A 19,516-nucleotide genomic window follows, 5' to 3' on the forward strand; every position below is an offset into this window, starting at 1 on the left:
GATTTGCAAAACCTGATAAAGCACCTATAACCTAAGAGTGTCCTTAGGACTAATGAGCCAAGGGTAGCCGCAAACAGCAGGCACAGTGCCCAGTCTGTGGTCAAGCTGATGTTAGCTCCTTCTTCCCTCCCCCATATCTCAAAGGAATATCTAATTAAACCCATATTCCACCTTTCTAAAGTTCATGCAGGGTTGAAACACGGAGAAGGGCCAAACACTGGCGTTTTAATATGTTTCTACATAGTATGCCCAATAAATGATTTACTTGAGGTCGAATGCTTGGTGCAATGGTACTGAAAGGTATGCCCTGTTCCTCAGAGCTAAGTGAGCTGCTCAGTACATAAGAAAGGCCTATCTAACCCCTGCAACACATGCAAAACAACAAGTTTCTCTTGAGCCACAGCATAAAAATGAAGGATGGGCTATTCCTAGGAACGTTTCCATTTAAAAAAGTATTGGTAGTCGGGCGGTGGTGGTGGTGGCGCACGCCTGTAATCCCAGCACTCAGGAGGCAGAGGCAAGTGGATCTCTGTAAGTTGGAGGCCAGCCTGGTCTACAGAGCTAGTCCAGGACAGGCTCCAAAGCTACAGAGAAACCCTGTCTCGAAAAACCAAAAAAAGTATTTGTAGAGCATACATGTATGCAGCAGAGTAGGGACTTTAAGAAAATCTGACATATAGAATGTTTTTAAAAGTATAAAATTATACTGATTCAAAAGCACAGCTGGATTTAAACAGAGACACTGCTAATCAAAACTCCACGATGCAGGTGAAGAGCAAACAGGCCGTGGGAGGTGCAGATGTATTCGAAATCACTGATGAGTGACTCTGTGAAGGGAGCAAGGGAGCGTTCCATCAAACACACTCATTCACGAAAGTATGCATTAATTCAAAACCTCGTTGGACTGGAAAGAAAAAAAAGTTTAAAGCTGTTTGTTCTTATAGCAGGAATTCATCACTGAGTAAATACGTGTAATCGTTAAAGCCATGAGGGCCTTTAGGATTAGACCACACAAGCCAGATTCAGAATGTAGTGTCTATCCAAACACGGAAAGTCCTCTCAAAGCGCACAGCCCTAGTGAATAAATAACACATGCTAACCGAACAAGGCCCCATAAAACTGGTGAACTATTTAACTGTATCAAATATTTACAATGATGCACTGCACACCTATTCTGCACTTTCCCTCGCGATTTGTCATTCATTGTTTAAAAACAAAAACTTAACAGTGTACCGAACAGAAACTGGGTCTTTGAAAAGATTTACAATAGAACAGTAATCCTCTTATCGGCCTCTCCTCAAATTATGCAATCATTCCACAGCAAAAAAAAAAAAAAAAAAGGATCACAGGACTGTTTCCTTGACTCAGGGGACACTGAGGAAGTGTACAAACAGGTAGGCTGGGTACAAGGCAACATTTCCTTGAAACTGAAGTGCCTCTGGGGCATCCGTTCTAACTCGGTGCTGAGTGCTCCTCCAGCCAGCCAGTACGGATCGATGGTTTTTAATCTCCAACAACTGGCTACTCTTGGCGAGCTGCAGCGTCCACCCGGCTCCATCCCTTCCCCAGCCTCCAAGCTGCTTTTCCGCCGGCGGTGGTGCGAGGGGCCGGCGCAGGGGGGGCGCGGGGACGGGGAGCCGGTGTCCTTCCACCCCCGCGTCCGAAGTCAGGCCGGGCCGATCGCGGACGAGCGCCCGCTCTGGGGCCGGCGACCCCCGCACATCCCCCGCCAACCGCGCCGCCGCGGCCGGGCGACTTAGCCAACTCGGTGACCCAGGCCGCAGCCGGGCAGCCAGGTGAGCGCCGGGGACCGCTCGGCCCGCGGAGTTAATGAGTAACGACGGAGCCGCCGCCCTCCCGCTTCCCGGGGCTCGGCAGTCGGCGGGCGACATCCGTGCCCTCCCCGCCGCCTCCTGCACCAGCTCGGGCCGCGCTCCGGGCCGGCGGGACGGGCGAGCGTGGCGCCCAAGGGGGGCGGTGCTCGCACCGCCGGAGCCTCTCCCTCCTGGCCGCCGCACTCACCTGCCCGGACCCGCCGCGGCCACCGCCCGCGCTCAGCCGCGCCCGCTCGCAGAGCCGCCAGGGAGCGCGTCCCCTTCCCAGCTCCGGAGACGCGGAGGACGGCGGCGGATCGACGGCGCTCCACTCCGCCGCGGCCGGGCGCACTGCGATGGGAGCCGGGCAGGGAGAGCCGACTGCGCCTGCGCCGAGAACGGGGCGGGGAGCCGGGAGCGGCCGTCCCCCGGGAGAGAGGGCGGGGCTGGGGGCGGGGCTGGAGGCGGGGCCGGAGGCGGGGCTGGAGGCGGGGCCGGAGGGGGCGAGGGGTCCGCTCGCTGCGGCGCCCCCTGGCGTCAGGAGGGGCTCGGCGCAGGCTGCCCCTGTGCGGAGTCCTGGGTCACCTAAGAGCGTTTCCTTGGGAACCACTCTGGCTGGGGCATCCCGGGGCTAACTTGGAGGGTGCTGAGCTCTCTTGGAATGGGAAGAGGCTTTGGACCGTGTGTGCTGAGGACAAGCAGACCCGACCTGAGGTTCGGCGTCCGTGGATACCACCAGAAAGCTGGACCTGGGAGTCGGGGTGGGGGGGGGGGGTGGGGACAAACCCGGATCCTCTCTAGCAGTTTCCAGAGAAGGTCGTTCTTTATCTATGTCTGCCTTTTCTCATCTTTTACAGGAACTGTCTTTATTGTTTGGTTATCAAACTTCCTCCCCACACTCGGTCTTTCAAGTTGGAAAAGGCCTTAAGTAGCAGCAGAATCAAGCAGGGGCAGAAAAAAGCAATCATCCCCAGTATCGCGGTCAATATTTGGGTTACTCAGAAAAAGGAGCTGTCCTTCTGTGTTGAGTACATCTAGGAGGCGGTAACAAAAAAGTAGGTTGTGTGTGTGTCTCCTGTGATCAGCCACCTACTAACCTCTCTGTGACCTTGAGCGCGATCAATCTTCTCCCTAATAAATGGATATAAGAATGCCTACCTCAAAACTGAGGTTTTGAGAGTTTAAATGGTTTAATATATGCGATCAGTGTACTGCACGACAGAGCGTCTGGTGAATGTAACCCTCCTGCAATCCAACCGAAGCCTAGAAAGTCACTAACTATTTAATAACTCATCGCCAATAGATTACTGATTCTTATCCATTCTTATTCCCAAAGAATCCTTAAACTTACCTGTGTCATTCATCACATAAGGCCTTCATCATTTGTAGACTCCAAACTCTCTCTCTCTCTCTCTCTCTCTCTCTCTCTCTCTCTCTCTCTCTCTCTCTCTCTCACACACACACACACACACACACACACACACACACACACACACCTTTTTTCCTGTGTAGTCTTTCATTACTTAACCCAGGCTTCGGTCTCTTTGTAAACTATTCCCTGATGCTTGCCTGCCACCAAACCTTAACCCTATTACAGGTTCACTGTCCTTACCTGTGATCCCATAGAAATTTAACTCCCGCTTGCACATTCCACACCAACTGTTGCTGGAGTTTCCTCCCTTTTCTCTTTAGACTGTGTCTTGAGAACAAGCACATGGCCTGGTACCAGAGATCTCTGCAAATGTAAGAGGAGCTGACACACGGGCTGAGTACACTATTTGAAGAATGAACATTTGGAGGATGGGCTCTCTAATGTAAGACCCAAGACATCATGGGTGTACAGAAAACAGTAATAACAATACGTTTGAATCCCACAGTGACCCACGCGCATATCAGCGGGCTACCAGACTCTCTGCCATCTTGTATAGCAAACTCTAGCTTGGTTTGAGAATGAGTAGAGTTACTGTGGCCATTTGAATCAGAATGGCCCCATAGATCATGGATTTGAATGCTTGGTCATTAGTGAGTAGTGCCATTTGACAGGGCTTAGGAGGAATGGCCTTGTTGGAGTGGCTGTGGCCTTGATGGAGGACGTGTGTCCCTGGGGATAGGCTTTGAGATTCCAAGAGCCCAACCCAGGCCCTGTGTCTCTCTCTTCCTGCTGCCTGGTAATCCAGATGGAGATCTCTCAGCTACTTCTCCAGCACCATGTCTGCCTGCACGCCACCAGGCTCCCTGCCATGACAACAATGAACTAAACCTCTGAACCTGTAAGCTAGCCCTATTTAAATGCTTTATTTTATGTTGCAAGAGTTGCCATGGTGATGGTGTCTCTTCACAGCCATAGAATGTTGACTGAGACAGAAGTTGCTGGGGTATTGCTAGGACAGGCCTGACCATGTTTCTTGGTGGAATGTGGACTTTGGGACTTTGGATTAGGAAAGTACTTGAATGCTTTAAGCGGGCTTACTGGGCCATCCTATTAGGGGCATGGAAGACGGTGGTGCTGAGAGCAACATAGTTTATAACGGCCTGGCTCAAGAGGTTTCAGAGGAGAAGTGTATTAGTAAGTGGCCTGGAAGTCCTTTTTTTATGTGTGGTATTTTGGTGGAAAATGTGGCCGTTTTCTGCCCCGTCCAAAAAAATTTGCCTGAGGCTAAAATGAAGAGTTTTAGATTGGTGGCATTGTTAGAGGAGATTTCAAAACAGCCTAGTAGTGACTATGTTGTATGGTTATTAATGGCCAGTCTTATGTAGATCTATGTAGTGAAAAGGAGCAAGCTAAACAAGGAAAGGTACAAAATGTACAGTTTGAGGAGGAAAGGAGCAGCAGAGAGTATAATGGAGTCAAGTCCAGTGCACAGGGAGATAAAATGTTCCAATAAAAGCCTTATCCTAAATGAAATAAAGGGAGTGGTGACCTCAGTGCAATACCCCACCCAGATAAGCTTGCAACTCTGTGAAAAGGGATTAAAGAAAAGCTTAGGCTGAACAGAGGTGGTGGTTCAGGCCTTTAATCCCAGCACTCAGGAGGCAAAGGCAGACAAATCTCTAAGTCCAAGGACAGTCAAGCTTAAGCAGTGAGGGAAAATATATTTGACTGTGGGGGCCATGTTTGAGTCCCAGCAAGCCAAAAGAACTTAGCAGTTTTAACCACATGGTTCTGGCTCTAGAGTCAAGAATACAAGAAAGAAATGTGCTCTGGAGACTCCTCTAATAGCTGGAAGCTGAGAGCATACACAGAGCTGTATCTGCAGTTTTCATTAGAGCAAATATAGACAAGTCTGCATTTGAGGCCACTTTCCTGATGTGAGAAAAGGGGATATGAGAAATTTGGAGGGTTGAAAGGCTTAACAAAGACCCCAGGCTCTAAACTGTGTGATTTCCTTAAAAATAACCACTTTAAGAATCTCCATACATGCCAGGCAGTGGTGGCGTACGCCTTTGATCCCAGAACTCGGGTGGCAGAAGCAAGCAGATCTCTGTGAGTTCAAGGCCAGCCTGGTCTACAGAGTGAGACCCAGGACAGGCGCCAAAGCTACACAGAGAAACCCTGTCTCAAAAAAAAACAAAAACAAAAACAAAATCCATATATACAAAAAAATATGTTGGGAGGGAATTGACCCCTCTCTCTTTCCGTGTCTCTCTGTCTTTCTCTCTCTCTGTCTCTTTCTGTCTCTCTGTCTCTGTCTCTCTCTGAGCCATACATTAAGCAAATACGTATTTACCCATATGCCACAATGAGAGGACTTCCTGGTTTCACAGAATTCAGTTTCCTTACACCCTCAAAATACTTAAAATAATTCCCCAATTTTGTCTGATACAGCTTTGAATGGATTAAACTGATACTGGCCACCAGAAAATATTCTTTTTCTATTGTTTGACATTGCGTTTATTTCTGTGGGTGCAGTGGTGCATGCTGTGACGTGTGTGGAGGTCAGAGGTCTCAGGAGTTGCTTCTCTTGCACCAGGCAGGATCCAGGGATTAAACTCAGGTCATCAGGTTTCATGGCAAGCACCTATACCTGCTGAGCTGTCTTGCTAGCCCAGTACGTTTTTTTATGAGCCAAGCAAAGTGGTGTGTGCTTGTAATACCAGCACTCTCAAGACTAAGGTAAAAGGATTATAATTTCAAGACCAGCCCAAGCTACACAGAAAATCCTGTGTCAAAATGTGGGGAGGAGGTATTTTTTTTTTTCTCTTGTAAGGAAAAGCTCAAAGTCACATAGATTAAACAAAATGCAATATATACTTTTCACACACGTGCAGGCGGTACAAGGTTAGTATGGCAGATATCAGGTAGGCAGGAACTCCTGTCTTATGATGTCATCCCCTAAACTAGTAACTTCTACTTTATGATCCATGATAGCTTCTCGGGCTCCAACAATCACATCTCTTTCTTAGCCGACAGAACAGGAAGTGGTGGGAAAAAAAGAACACAACCTTCTATTCAAGGCCATGTCTAAACCCTATTGGCCAAGTAATAGTCTCTACCGGGTAGAGATCTGTGGTTCTAACGCTACACCAGGAAGAAAGAAGGTATCAGAGGTAGCCAGTGTTCTCTCACCCACCATCTGAGACAAGGCTGAGGACAAGGGCAGCAGAGTTGCAATGGGACAAACATAGCACAAAGGTGCTGTAAGTGTAAGGACTCTCAGTGTGTTCTGAGGCAGCGGCAGCGGGCAGTTAGAGGAGTTGGCACATAGAACAAGTTCACGTTGGGAGGTAAGCCTTAAAAGACCCAAAAGAGCCATGGGCCTTCAAAAAAGATGACTGTAAAATAAAATGTGCTCCAGACAGGATGTTGTCTGAGGATCTCGTCTCTCACCAATGAGGACAGGGCTTTTTTATTCCTGTCCCTTGACAATAAGAAACATCTTCTTGTGTCCTTTATGTGGTGAACTTCCAGCTTGGGTAAAAAAGAGTTTTGAAAGCCATTGTCACTCTTGCACATACAAACATACATGCACACACATTTACACAACTAAATTCTTAATCTTTATTTACGATACACATTCCATATAGCCAATCTCCAGAAAGGAACATCAGAGCACAGTGGTGGACAGCTAGGAGACCATCCTGATCCTGATTAGGTAGGAGACAGAGACTTCACAAGGGCTACTGATACCAGCAGGAAATGTGAGCAGTTTGGAAAGGCTTGGTGTCGGCAGTGGAAGAGGGGAGAAATGCTCTAGGACCCATCGAAGACAAAAGCTGTGGTTTTTTGCCGTCATTACTCTGAGAAGTCCTTTTCCTTAGGTAAGAGGGGGCGTTATGGTTGTCAATGTTCTTCATGCCCATGCTCCCAACAGCTTCCAGTTAGGGCAAAGACAAAGCCACGTGTGCAGCCTCTGTTTATTTTAATGCAGTCAGAATCCTAGATTGAGGGATCTTGCTAACAAGATGTTCCAAAGTCAAGGGCTTTGGGGAATTAAAGAACTCCCACGGGCCTGACTTATCCAACATGTAGGAGCCCAAGAGAATTTACTTTCATGCTGTTCTGATGAAACAGCGGAGTGAACACACTGAACTTGGAAACATAGAGGGAATGGGCTTTTGTTTCAGGAGGTGAAAATGTTAGGTTTAAACTGGGCATGAGGATTGAGCCCAAAGCTTAACGGAATTCTGAATTCTGGAGAGTTATCCTCTTTCTGTAGAAATAAGGTTCAAATTTCAGAAGAGAGATATTCTGATGAACATGAATCATACTTCAAGTTTCTGCAGCTGCTTTTGATACAAAAACCTCAAGATGTGTTTGGATCACCAAGTGCCTCTCCAACGTGCACAGTGTGGTTGCAAAGGGGATTTGATCTCATGAATCTGAAAAGGGATTGACTATTCTATCACAGCTTTAGTTGGAATTTGAGAAGTGGAATGTGAGTCACAGAACTGCCCTAAATTTTAGTCTGCATGGATTGCTTTCATAACGATACTAAAATCCAGGCAAAAATAATCATGCTGTTAGTAACAACAACAACAACAACAACAACAACAACAACAACAAGAAAACGTCTAAATTCAGCTATCCATCACCTGAACACAGTTGAGGCACTTCAAAAATTGTTTAGTCGGGTACATAACTGCATTGTCACTAACATAGTCAAAATTAGTCAACAAGTTTCTGTTTTATCATAGATAGTATCTTTTCAGGACCAGAAACACTCTGCTATCAGCCCTGTGTAAATAGCTCTTTCCAGGTAAGCACATGCTTGGGGTTACTTGGAATGGACAATGGTCCCAGTTTGCCACCAGCAATCCCAACTCAAGACCCTGGTGACCCAGAAGATTCCAGAATCTGACATTGAGGAAGGATGTGAGAAATGGTTCAATATTATGAAGTCTAGTATTTTATAATGAGTAAAGAAGTAAATATAGGCATAATTGATCTGTCTTTGGGGATCCTATAATTTTCAATGTATTATAATCACTAGCCTCTAAGTAAGCTATGAGTCACCCCTTGATTTGATAGGTTATATTACCACATTTTTGTAAATATGGTAGAGAAAACATTTTGAAAGACTTTATTTTATTCTAAAAATCCATAATTGTAGCCAGGCAATGGTGGCGCATGCCTTTAATTGCTGTGGATATCGCTCTGTGTAAATAAAGTTCTGATTGGCCAGTGGCCAGGCAGGAAGTATAGGCGGGACAAGAGAGAAGAGAATTCTGGGAAGTAGAAGGCGGAGGGAGACACCGCCAGCTGCCACCATGAGAAGCAACATGTAAAGACACTGGTAAGCCACGAGCCATGTGGCAAAGTATAGACTAACAGAAATGGGTTAATTTAAGATAGAAAAGGTAGATAACAAGCAGCCTGCCACGGCCATACAGTTTGTACAAATAAAATGCTGTTTGGCCAGTGGCTAGGCAGGAAGTATAGGCAGGACAAGAGAGAAGAGAATTCTGGGAAACAGAAAGCTGGAGGGAGACACCGCCAGCCGCCGCCATGAGAAGCAACATGTAAAGACACTGGTAAGCCACGAGCCATGTGGCAAAGTATAGACTAACAGAAATGGGTTAATTTAAGATAGAAGAAGTAGATAACAAGCAGCCTGCCACGGCCATACAGTTTCTAAACAATGTAAGTTTCTGTGTACTTTCTTGGTTGGGTCTGAGAGACTGTGTAATCCCAGCACTCAGGAGGCAGAGGCAGGTGGATCTCTGTGATTTGAGGCCAGCCTGGGCTACAGAGTGAGTTCCAGTATATCCAGAGCTGTTACACAAAGAAACCCTATTGTTGTTGGAGGTTTTTACTCTTTTGGGGGTCCCTGCCACACAGCTCCCAAATAAATCACACATGGAGGTTTTTATTCCTAATTATAAATGCCTAGCCTTAGCTTGGCTTATTTTCTAGCCAGCTTTCCTTAACTTAAATTATCCCATCTATGTTGGCTCTGGGCTTTTCCCTTTCTCTTAGTTCTGTAAACCTTACTCTTTCTCTGTGGCTTACACTGTAGCTGGGTAACTGGCCTCTGGAGTCCTCCTCCTTCTCTGGCTACTTCTTCCCCATCTCCCAGATTTCTCCTTCTTTGTATTCTCTCTGCCTGCCAGCCCCGCCTATCCTTTATCCTGCTTTGCTATTGGCCTTTCAGTTCTTGATTAGCTCATCAGGTGTTTTAGACAGGCACAGTAACACAGCTTCACAGAGTTAAACAAATACAACATAAACAAAAGTAACACACCTTAAAATAATATTATACTACACTCTGTCTCAAAAACCAATAATATTAATAATAATAAATTAAAATCCATAATTTTGAATAGCTGACAAATTTAGGCTGCATGCATGTAGATTTCTAATTTTTTTTCCTAAAATGTAGATATCACTATTCTGGAGAATTAAAGAGGAGTCCTGGTGCGAAAATGACTGAATGGATTCCTGTTTCTCTATATTCAGAAACCATTTAAGAGCTAAGGGGGGGGGGGTGGGGGTGAACCTAATTCCCATCCCTCAAGATCCAGAAACTTTTTTTTTAATCTTGCAAACTAGGACACGGGTATGTTGTCCAGCTTCCAAACCACAGACGAATATTGAAGAGAGCAGCTGCGATTCAACAAAAGTTGTGTGGGAGAAGGGAGAGAGGAGAGAGAGAGAGAGAGGGGGAGAGAGAGAGAGAGAGAGAGAGAGAGAGATCAGCAGCAAGAAGACTCAGCTAACAACACATGGGAAAGTGTAACTCTTGGCCTGAGAGTGAAATTGTCTGTTGATCAAAAAAGTAAAACTTTAAAAAAGAACAGGAGTAGAAAGCCCGGAAGCTAAGCTAAGAAACACCTTGAGGTACCCTCTAAGAGCGCCCACTCACGCTGCAAACTCCTGCAAAGAGCAGGTGTAGGAAAACTCCGTTAGTAATGATGAGAAATAGAAATTGTGCTAATATATAAAGATACTTGAATGAAAATTTGGGGGAGCCAGGCGTTGGTGGCGCACGCCTTTAATCCCAGCACTCGGGAGGCAGAGGCAGGTGGATCTCTGTGAGTTTGAGGCCAGCCTGGTCTACAGAGCGAGATCCGCGGAAAGGAGTAAGTTCTGGTTTGAAGGTGAAACCCCCTTCACAGACTCCCTTGGTTTCCAGCCAGCGGTGAGGTCGAGAGAAAGTGTGGAACCTTTAGGAGGTGGGGCCTGGAGGATATGGGTCGTCGCTCCTTGGCTGGGGAGGGTGGCACCGCTCTCTGCTTCTGGATTTGTCAAGATATGAACACGCACCGCCAAAGACAGAGCCTCCAAGCCCACGCTACAGCCCGCATCCTTCGGTGGCCTCTATTAGGTTGTGCAGTCTCAGCCTCAAGACAAGAAACCAACACAGAGCAAAACAACAGCCGAGGAACACTTTAATCAGTAACATTTGTATGCGGCAGGATGAAGAAATGTTTGAAAAGTATCTTTCCTCGGATGGGGGGGGGGGGGTGGAGTGGAGGCGGGGGGTGAAGCTATAAAAAGACCATAAAGCAGAATGTGTGGAATCAAACAAAACACGATCAGATAGCAGGAGATGGTGAGATGTAAGATCAACAGATTTAAGAGAGGAAGCAGAAGAAAAATATAAAACAAACAAAATTAGAAGGGAACAGAAAAAAAAAAAAAGAAAGTTAAAATGGAGCTGAAAGGATTAAATACACACAGAAAACAGACAAGTCTTTTTGTTTACTCTCCCAAATTGCTTATTGGGCACAGATTTGACAAACATCACTTACGATAGCAGGAACAGTGGAGTGAGCAAGAACCGCACCTTGTCCGGGCTGCATTCCAAGAGCTACCAATAGTGTGATGGAACTGTGGCCTTTCTCAAGCCCAAGTGCCTGCAGCTGTGGGCCCATGCTTCTCCTGTGCTTGCGCATGGGGTTGGTGATCCATGGACTGTCAGGAGTCCTTCTGATGGTTTTATGGAATGGATCGATGAGGATGACCTTGGAGAATTGATATGGGGACTCTTCTCCAACAGTTACGAATTCAAGACTCAGCGGGCATAGTGGTACATTCCTTTAATGCCAGTACCCGGGAGGCAGAGGCAGGTGGACCTCTGTGAGTTTGAGGCCAGCCTGGTCTACAGTGTGAGTTCCAGGACAGCCGGGGCTACACAGAGAAACCCTGTCTCAAAAAAACTAAAAAAAAAAAAAAAAAAAGAAAGAAAGAAAGAAAGAAAGAAAGAAAGAAAGAAAAAGAAAGAAAGGAAGACCGTCAAAGCCCTACAGTGAGCTCCAGCTCTCCCTTCAGCAACACATGGAAGACTTCATCAGGCTCTTGCTGGTTAACACAACGGTGAGCAGGCTTTCCAGAAGTTGGTTGCATCTTTAAGAACTTGAGGCCACCAGAGAGGACAGGTATCCTAATCTTACTTGGCCTTGTATCTCAGCCTGCACACTTTATCCAGCCTGGTGGGGCAGGAAGCCCTGTGCATCGCAAAACTCGACAGTACAACCAGCAGTGGACCCTCAGAAGGAAGCCAGAAAGCCATGGGGGTGGGGGGGCACACTCCCGCTTCCTCAATTGCTCCCGGATGTATGGATGTATTGTACGCACTCACCTCAGCCTACCTGATGGCTGGTGCCAACCAAGCAGGAAGATGTCTTTTCAAAGAAGTCTTTGTATGAAACTTCTAATTGATGTCCAAAAGAAAGAGATCCAAAATAATGAAACAAACAAAGAAATGAATATGTAAGTTGAAAAAACAAAACAAAACCTATCTTTGTTGACGTTTGCGCAACCAGTGAAAGATCCACCGCAGTTCCTCACTACAGAGAAAATCCTCGAGAGATTTCTCAACAGTCGGGTCGCTTTTCAAGGGGGAACTGGCTGGCTGGCTTTAGGTTTCTGCACAGGAATACTCCTTCCTAGAAGGCATCGGAGCAATGTACTATGTGAGAAGAAAGTGGGCACACCAGACAGGAAGTCTTGCCAAACTGTCTTCCAAGTAGAAAGACTACACAGGCAAAGAGTTTTAACTACACAGTCATCCAGACAGCATTGCTTCTGTTAGCCCTTTAAAAGAAAGAAAGAGAGAGAGAAGAAAAAAAAAAAAAACTACTGAAAGATTAACTTTGGACAACAAAAGATAATTACACCCAGGTGGTGGCAAAGTATCCGTGACAGACACATTCACCTGCAAGAGGCAAAGCACGCAAGCAGATGCCTTTTTTCTCCATCTGCTCCAGGATACAGAGCTGTGTGGGTCGGGCCTCTTGACAGGAGTTGACCCCTACAGATGGTATGAAGCCAGCATGTGGTAACTCAGCAAGCAAGAACCACAGGACCACCACAGGGTGGTGGTGGCACATGCCTTTAATCCCAGGAGGCAGAGGCAGGCGGATCTCCGTGAGTTCGAGGCCAGCCTGGGCTACAGAGTGAGTTCCAGGAAAGGCGCAAAACTACACAGAGAAACCCTGTCTCAAAAAAACAAACAAGCAAGCAAAAAACCCACAGGACACACCCAGCCCCTCTTTTAGCCCTTGTTCCCATCTCTACCAGTGACTCAAAAGTTGAATGATATTTAGTAAATGTCCTTTGTCCACTGTGAGAAGACACAGGTATCAAACAGCCAATATAATTAGTCAGGATACAAGATCAGGACCCTAATACCATCAGAGCCCATATGCAGCCCTGTCTGAGGACGCACCCTCCCATCCCAAGATGGGGTGTCTCTGGATCTTTGAGGGTTCTCAGAGGCGGTGGTGGAGCTCAATGAACTGTTTTCACCATTTCAGAGAGTATATCACATGGAAATATTTTTACTTCTTTACCAGAGTATACGAACTGAAATATGTGTTCTAGCCTTGAGATGGTGTAGCACGAACTCACGGATCAGAAGTGTGAGAGGTGGTGTGATCATCTTGACTATCAACTGGATGGGGACCTGGTGTCAACTAAGAGGCGTGCCCCTGGGCATGTCTGTGAGGGCGTTCCTAGAAAGGATGGGCTGAGGAAAGATGACCTGTGCTCAGAGTGGACAACAGGAGAGGCAGAGAAAAAGGTGGAGTTGCCTGGCTGCCTCTCTTCTTGTGGGTGGATGTATCTGCTGCTACTACTGCTGTACCCCCTCCACCATCTTCTGCCAGCCTCACACTTCAGGCTCTTTCCAGCATGAAGTGAAGATCACCCACTCTCCAGGAATCTTCTAGGCCTTCAGCACCAAACTGGAAAAGCTGAGGCTTCCAGTTTCATAGACTGTGGCACCACAAGATTCTCAGACTCCGGTGTAGAGATGACCAATGCTTACCATTATACAAGCCAGTCTAATAAAGTCTCTTTTGTAACACACACACACACACACACACACACACACACACATACATACACACACACATACACACACACATACACACACACACACACATACACACACACATACACACACACATACACACACACATATACACACACACATACACACACACATATACACACATACACACACACACACACACACATACACACACATACACACACACATACACACACACACACACACACACACACACACACACACACACACACACACACACACACACACACACACACACACCAAGTCGGTTCTATTCCTCTAGAAAACCATGCAAAAATACAGGGAATGGTTTATAAAGCTTTGATAAATCAAAGAACAGCATTCTGTTTTTATTTACTTATTTATATATGTGCGTGGTCTATGCCAGTGTGTGTACATGTGAGTGGTGACCTTGCCCATGCTTGTACTTGTGGAGACCAGAGGGAGGGGTCAGGTGCCTCTTAGCACTCTACCATACTGTCTCTCGCCAAATCTGAAGCTCACCACTTCAAGCTAGTCTGGATGTCCAGCAAGCCCCTGGGATCTACCCCACCCCTCTGCACTGGGGCTATTGACACACACCAAATTCTGGGAATCCCAGGTCCTCACTCTAGCACAGCAAAACTTTTACTGACTATACCATCTCCTCCATCCCAGCATGTTAAAGATACAAATAGCCCCAAATACAGACTCTAAGAATATCAAAGTTCTGAGTCTTTTAGATTTTAAGCCCATCAAAGTGGTGCACTCCTTTAATCCCAGCACTCAGGAGGCAGAGACAGGTGAATCTCTGTGAGTTCAAGGCCAGCCTGGTCTACAGAGTGAGTTCCAGGACAGCCAGAGCTATGCAGAGAGACCCTGTCTCACAAAACAAACAAACAGAATAATAGTCAATTTTAGACAGTCACTGAGTCTAGGAGGTAAGGTTATAATCAGTGAAAAATAGGAGTAGGGATATGGATCAGTGGGATATGATTTGGTAAGTTTATTATCTGTTAAATTGTTCTACCATTAAAAAATCACAAAATATATTCCCTAATAATAGAAGTTTTGGTGCCTGTCCTAGATCTCGCTCTGTAGACCAGGCTGGCCTCAAACTCACAGAGATCCGCCTGCCTCTGCCTCCTGAGTGCTGGGATTAAAGGTGTTCACCACCGCTGCCACCGCCACCCAGCTCTTTGTAAGATTTCCAAAACATTTTCTGGCTCACCTCACTCAGAGTCAGGCACCTTTAGGGTTATGTGGTAATTTTGGCTTCTCTATTGATACCAATCAGTATATTTTTTTTAAAACAAGTTGATGTAGAATTTGCTTTTCCTTTCCCAACAGACCTAACTATATGTCTTAGTTAGGGTTTCTATTGCTGTGTGAGACACCATGAGCACGGCAGCTCTTATAAAGGAAAACATTTAATTGGGGCTGGCTTACAGTTCAGAGATTTAGTCCATTATGTCGTGGCCCGGAAGCCTGACAGTGTGCAGGCAGACATGGTGCTGGAGAAGGAGCTGAGAGTTCTTCATACTGACCTGCTGGCAGCAGAAAGAGAAAGCAACTGGGCCTGGCGTGAGTTTCTGAAACCTCAAAGCCCACCCCCCAGTGACACACTTCCTCCACCAAGGCCACACCCACTCCAACAAAGCCACACCCACTCCAACAAAGCCACACCCACTCCAACAAAGCCACACCCACTCCAACAAAGCCACACCCACTCCAACAAAGCCACACCCACTCCAACAAAGCCACACCCACTCCAACAAAGCCACGCCCGCTCCAACAAAGCCACGCCCACTCCAACAAAGCCACACCCACTCCAACAAAGCCACACCCACTCCAACAAAGCCACACCCACTCCAACAAAGCGACGCCTCCTCATAGTGCCACTTCCTATAAGCCTATGGGGGCCATTTTCATTTAAACCAACACACTGTGTTACTAAGCTTTTCTGGGGGAAAAAAAGAGTCAAGAGGCCACAAGAGTAAAGACTATTCTTTAACTATAATACAATTACTACCTGGGATCGGTTGAGCTTTAAATCAAGGGAGGGGTATTAAAGTAGGGGGAAAAAACGCACTTTCCAAAAATGTCATTTTAGCAGAAGAGAAGGAGAGGCGGAGAAGAGGCAGGCAGGTTTTGGAGACCAAGGAGGAAGAGATGTCTAGAGAAGAGGAAAATCAAGTAGAATTCCTGTTGCTCCCCACTAGGGGTCACGAAGTTCGAAACTGTCAAAATGTCATGGTGTTGACAAGATACAAACACAAGATTAAGAGAAAAGAAATTCTCTTCCAAAAACATGCCTGAAACCTGAGGGGTTTTGTCTTTTTAATATGTAGGACATAGAATTCTCCTGGTTTCTCCTTACTGATGAACGCTGTGTGGAAAAGCACGTTGTCATCTGGTCCCCTGCCCGCCCCATCCTCATCTCTGCCACTGTCTGACTAATTTCATCCACCTAGATGACAGGCCTCCCCAAACTCAGGCCCGGCAGCCAGAATTCATAGTTCATTCCTTTATTCATGCAAGATAGTTATCCCCTGACGAAATAGCGCAAATGGAAAAGGCTCTAGGCAAATGCAAAACCGAGAAACAATCTCCTCCCCGAGTTGGAAGCCTCCTGGGAGCGTAGCAAAGCTTATCAAAGTTACAGAGCTCCATTTGGAAACTGCCAGCCCGCAGGCAAGATGTGGTGGGGCATAATGAATGCAGTCACAGACACGGGTCACTGAAGCGCCAGACAGGTGTGCGCCTGGTTTTTAATAAAGCCTTTCGCTCCGAATTTGTCCTCACAGGAAGCCTTGTGCTATCGTGAGAATTTGGAAAGATAACCTGAATGCCCATCACTAGAAAATGGCAAGAAATGATGGTGTGTCTAGTCTCTGGAATCCTAGGCAGTTGTTTAGAAGAGCAAGTTTGGTCACAAAACACTGATATGAAAAAGTGGCTATAATTTTTTTGCTGTTTTCCCTAGGAAAGCAAATAGAGCAAGGTTCACAATATTCCATTTTTGCAAAACTTCCTTCCATTTTTCTTTCTTTCCTTACTCCCTTCCTTCCTTCCTTCCTTCCTTCCTTCCTTCCTTCCTTGCTTTTTGAGACAGGGTTTCTCTGTGTAACAGCCCTGGCTGTCCTGGAACTCACTCTGTAGACCAGGCTGGCCTCGAACTCACAGAGATCCACCTGCCTCTGCCTCCTGAGTGCTGGGATTAAAGGCGTGCGCCACCACACCTGGCTTCCGTTTTTCAAATAAGTGTATTAGATGCAGTCTTTGCACTGAAGGGCACACCAGCACCCCGATTGTACCCTTCTTGCGGCCTCTGGGCTCTGCTAAGCTCCCTCTGGCTGCAGTTTGAGTTGGAATTCTGGTACACTAGCACTATCAGCATCAATACGTCCCTCTCTTTTCCAGATTTGGATGGAATGCCACACTATGGAGCAGGGTGGCTGCTCAGGGCTGGGAATAGGGGGAGCTGCCTTGCCCCACCACCACCCAGTGGGAAGAGGCTGGGCCCTTGTAAATCTAGCCAGCATAGCCATACAGACCATCACTTCACATCTTTCTTGCATCGCTTCCAGTTTTTAATTCTCCCTCACCAGCCTCACTTGCTCTTTCCCAAATAAAGTGGAACACAATGATCCTTGCCTCTTGCTCATTCTTCAACCCAGATGAACCAAGCTAAGACCGCAAGCAAACTAAGTATTGAGGGTGTGTATAATGCGTGTATATACCTGAGTACACTTAAGCCTTTGGAAGTACATAGAAATGTGAGAGGCACCCAACATACCCCAAGAGTGCCTGCCTCTGCTGCTTTTTTTAAATGACGTGCTTTGTTTTGTGTGTTTGGTTAAACAGTGATTGTTAAATGCCTTTGCAAAAATAAACCTAGTCAGTTTGTGTTTCTCATTTGTGGACTTGAGCATAACCTTAAACAATTGAATTTCTCAGGGGAAATTGGTCTCTGAGATTCCTAAACTCTTTTATCTGGGTTTGGCCATTGATCTTGCTCTGCCGAACACATGCACACATAGATGTACACTAGCGCATCTCAAGCATGTGCGCACACACACACACACACGCTTCTCTTCAGTTTTGTTTGCATTCACTCTTCCCCTTAGACTTTTGGGAGTGTAAAGGACAATTCAAAAGAAATAGAGCCATGATGTATTACGCAACTCTGGGGATTCCTACACCCAAAGGTTTATTGGCTCCTAAGATTTTAAATATGTTCACACTTTAAATTAGCTGTTATACTAGCTGCCTTCAAAGAATTCTGACATCCCACACATACATTAACATATAACTCTTGTGTAATGAGTCTCGTCAGGCATTATGAGATAGTATTCATCTTACCTTCATATTCTCATCTTCTAACACTCATACATAGTAGGAGCTCAACAAACATCACTTGAAGTGATTGGTTCATTCATCTTGACCTGCAATTTCCATATTATATGTACTACATGCCTAGTAGGAAGTTAGGTAAAAGAGTGTAAATAGAGCCCAGAAAATAAATTTAAGGCTATATAGAAAGGTAACAAGGGGCTGGAGAGATGGCTCAGAGGTTAAGAGCACCGGGTGCTCTTCCAGAGGTCCTGCGTTCAATTCCCAGCAACTACATGGTGGCTCACAACCATCTGTAATGAGATCTGACTGCCTTTTCTTGTGTGCAGGAAGGCAGAGCACACATATACATGAACAAATAAATCTGAAAGAAAGAGAGGAGGAAAGAAAGCAAGAAAGAAAGGAAAATGGACCATCAAACTGGTTAAATCGCTATCACGCTACAGTACTCCAAAGATGTCAAGAAAACTGCTGCCAGAACAGATCGATTCTTCTGGCATCGTATCATGTCTAAATACAACCAAACACGAGAGAAAGTATAATCTGTTCTTGGTAGAACCCAGCTGATGCTTGAAGAGTGCCAACAAGATGTCAAAACTCGGTGACAGAATGTGACAAGTCTCCGGTGGAGAATGGCAGAGGATGGGACGGGATTCAAAGGACCGGCGGCCACCAGTGAGGGCTGCCGTTCTAGGACCCTCCGTCAAGGCTCGACGTCTTAACCCGTGCTCTAACTCTCCAGACGAGGAGAAGCTTCAAAACTGAGTTACAGCTGTGAGTGGGGAAGGGTTGACACGGGACATGGTGTTTATTTATGTGACGTGGATTATCCTGGTACTGTGGGTCAGGACGTGGTCTGAGAGAAGGGGCCTCACCTATGAGGCGAAGGGTCAAGATAGCTTCATCCACCACAAGACTGTTTTCTAGAACTAGGGAGGAGTGGGTAAGAGAAGCAAGAGCCACAGACACCAGAAACGCATTTTAAACCTTGGTTTCCTCGTAAGCCGGGCTCCGAAAAACCCGCCCCGCCCCCATCACTCACTCTAGTGTTCTCCCCTTCATTCTGTATCTTATTAAGCAGTTTCCCCTCCCAGCCATCTTGCTGTGCTCACAGGGGATTTAGGATGCTTTGTGGGTGGTCAACTGAGTCCCACACTTTTGGGATAGGACTCTTTTTTTTTTTTTTTTTTTCTTTTTTTTCCGGAGCTGAGGACCGCACCCAGGGCCTTGTGATTGCTAGGCAAGCGCTCTACCACTGAAATAAATCCCCAACCCTGGGATAGGACCCATGAATCTAGCCACCTTCATCTGTAGCCACACCACACTCCCAAATCTATCACCCTCCACAAAGCTTGTGGGAGTGATCGGCAGATACCTGATCTGACTTAAGGCCCACTCCGCCGCCGATGGAGCACATAGCAGACTCGACTTGGGAGACCAAGAACCTGAGACTAGACAGGCCAGGGACCTAGGGCAAAGCCACATCCTGCCGTTCTACTAAAAGAACGTAGTAATAAAATGACTCCTGATAACATTCTGATGTACTCATAGATCAGTGCCTCGCTCAGCCATCATCAGAGAAGCTTCCTCCTGCAGCAGATGGGAACAAAT

The 19,516-nt window shown here is 46.4% G+C and overlaps 1 protein-coding gene across 2 annotated transcripts in view; it reads right to left on the reverse strand.

Moving 5' to 3' along the window:
* Positions 1-2,221, reverse strand: part of LOC118571103 (RAB3A interacting protein) — a 43,321-nt gene extending 41,100 nt beyond the window's left edge. Inside the window, exon 1 of one of the 2 annotated variants that reach the window (XM_036170012.1) lies at positions 2,023-2,221. The gene's annotated coding sequence lies outside the window, so the exon portion shown is untranslated. The remainder of the gene's footprint in view (positions 1-2,022) is intronic. The other variant, XM_036170011.1, reaches the window with a different exon arrangement.
* Between the last annotated feature and the right edge of the window lie 17,295 nt (positions 2,222-19,516).

This window comes from Onychomys torridus, chromosome 20 (genome assembly GCF_903995425.1).
Source record: "Onychomys torridus chromosome 20, mOncTor1.1, whole genome shotgun sequence".
In the NCBI taxonomy this organism is placed as follows: Eukaryota; Metazoa; Chordata; class Mammalia; order Rodentia; family Cricetidae; genus Onychomys; species Onychomys torridus.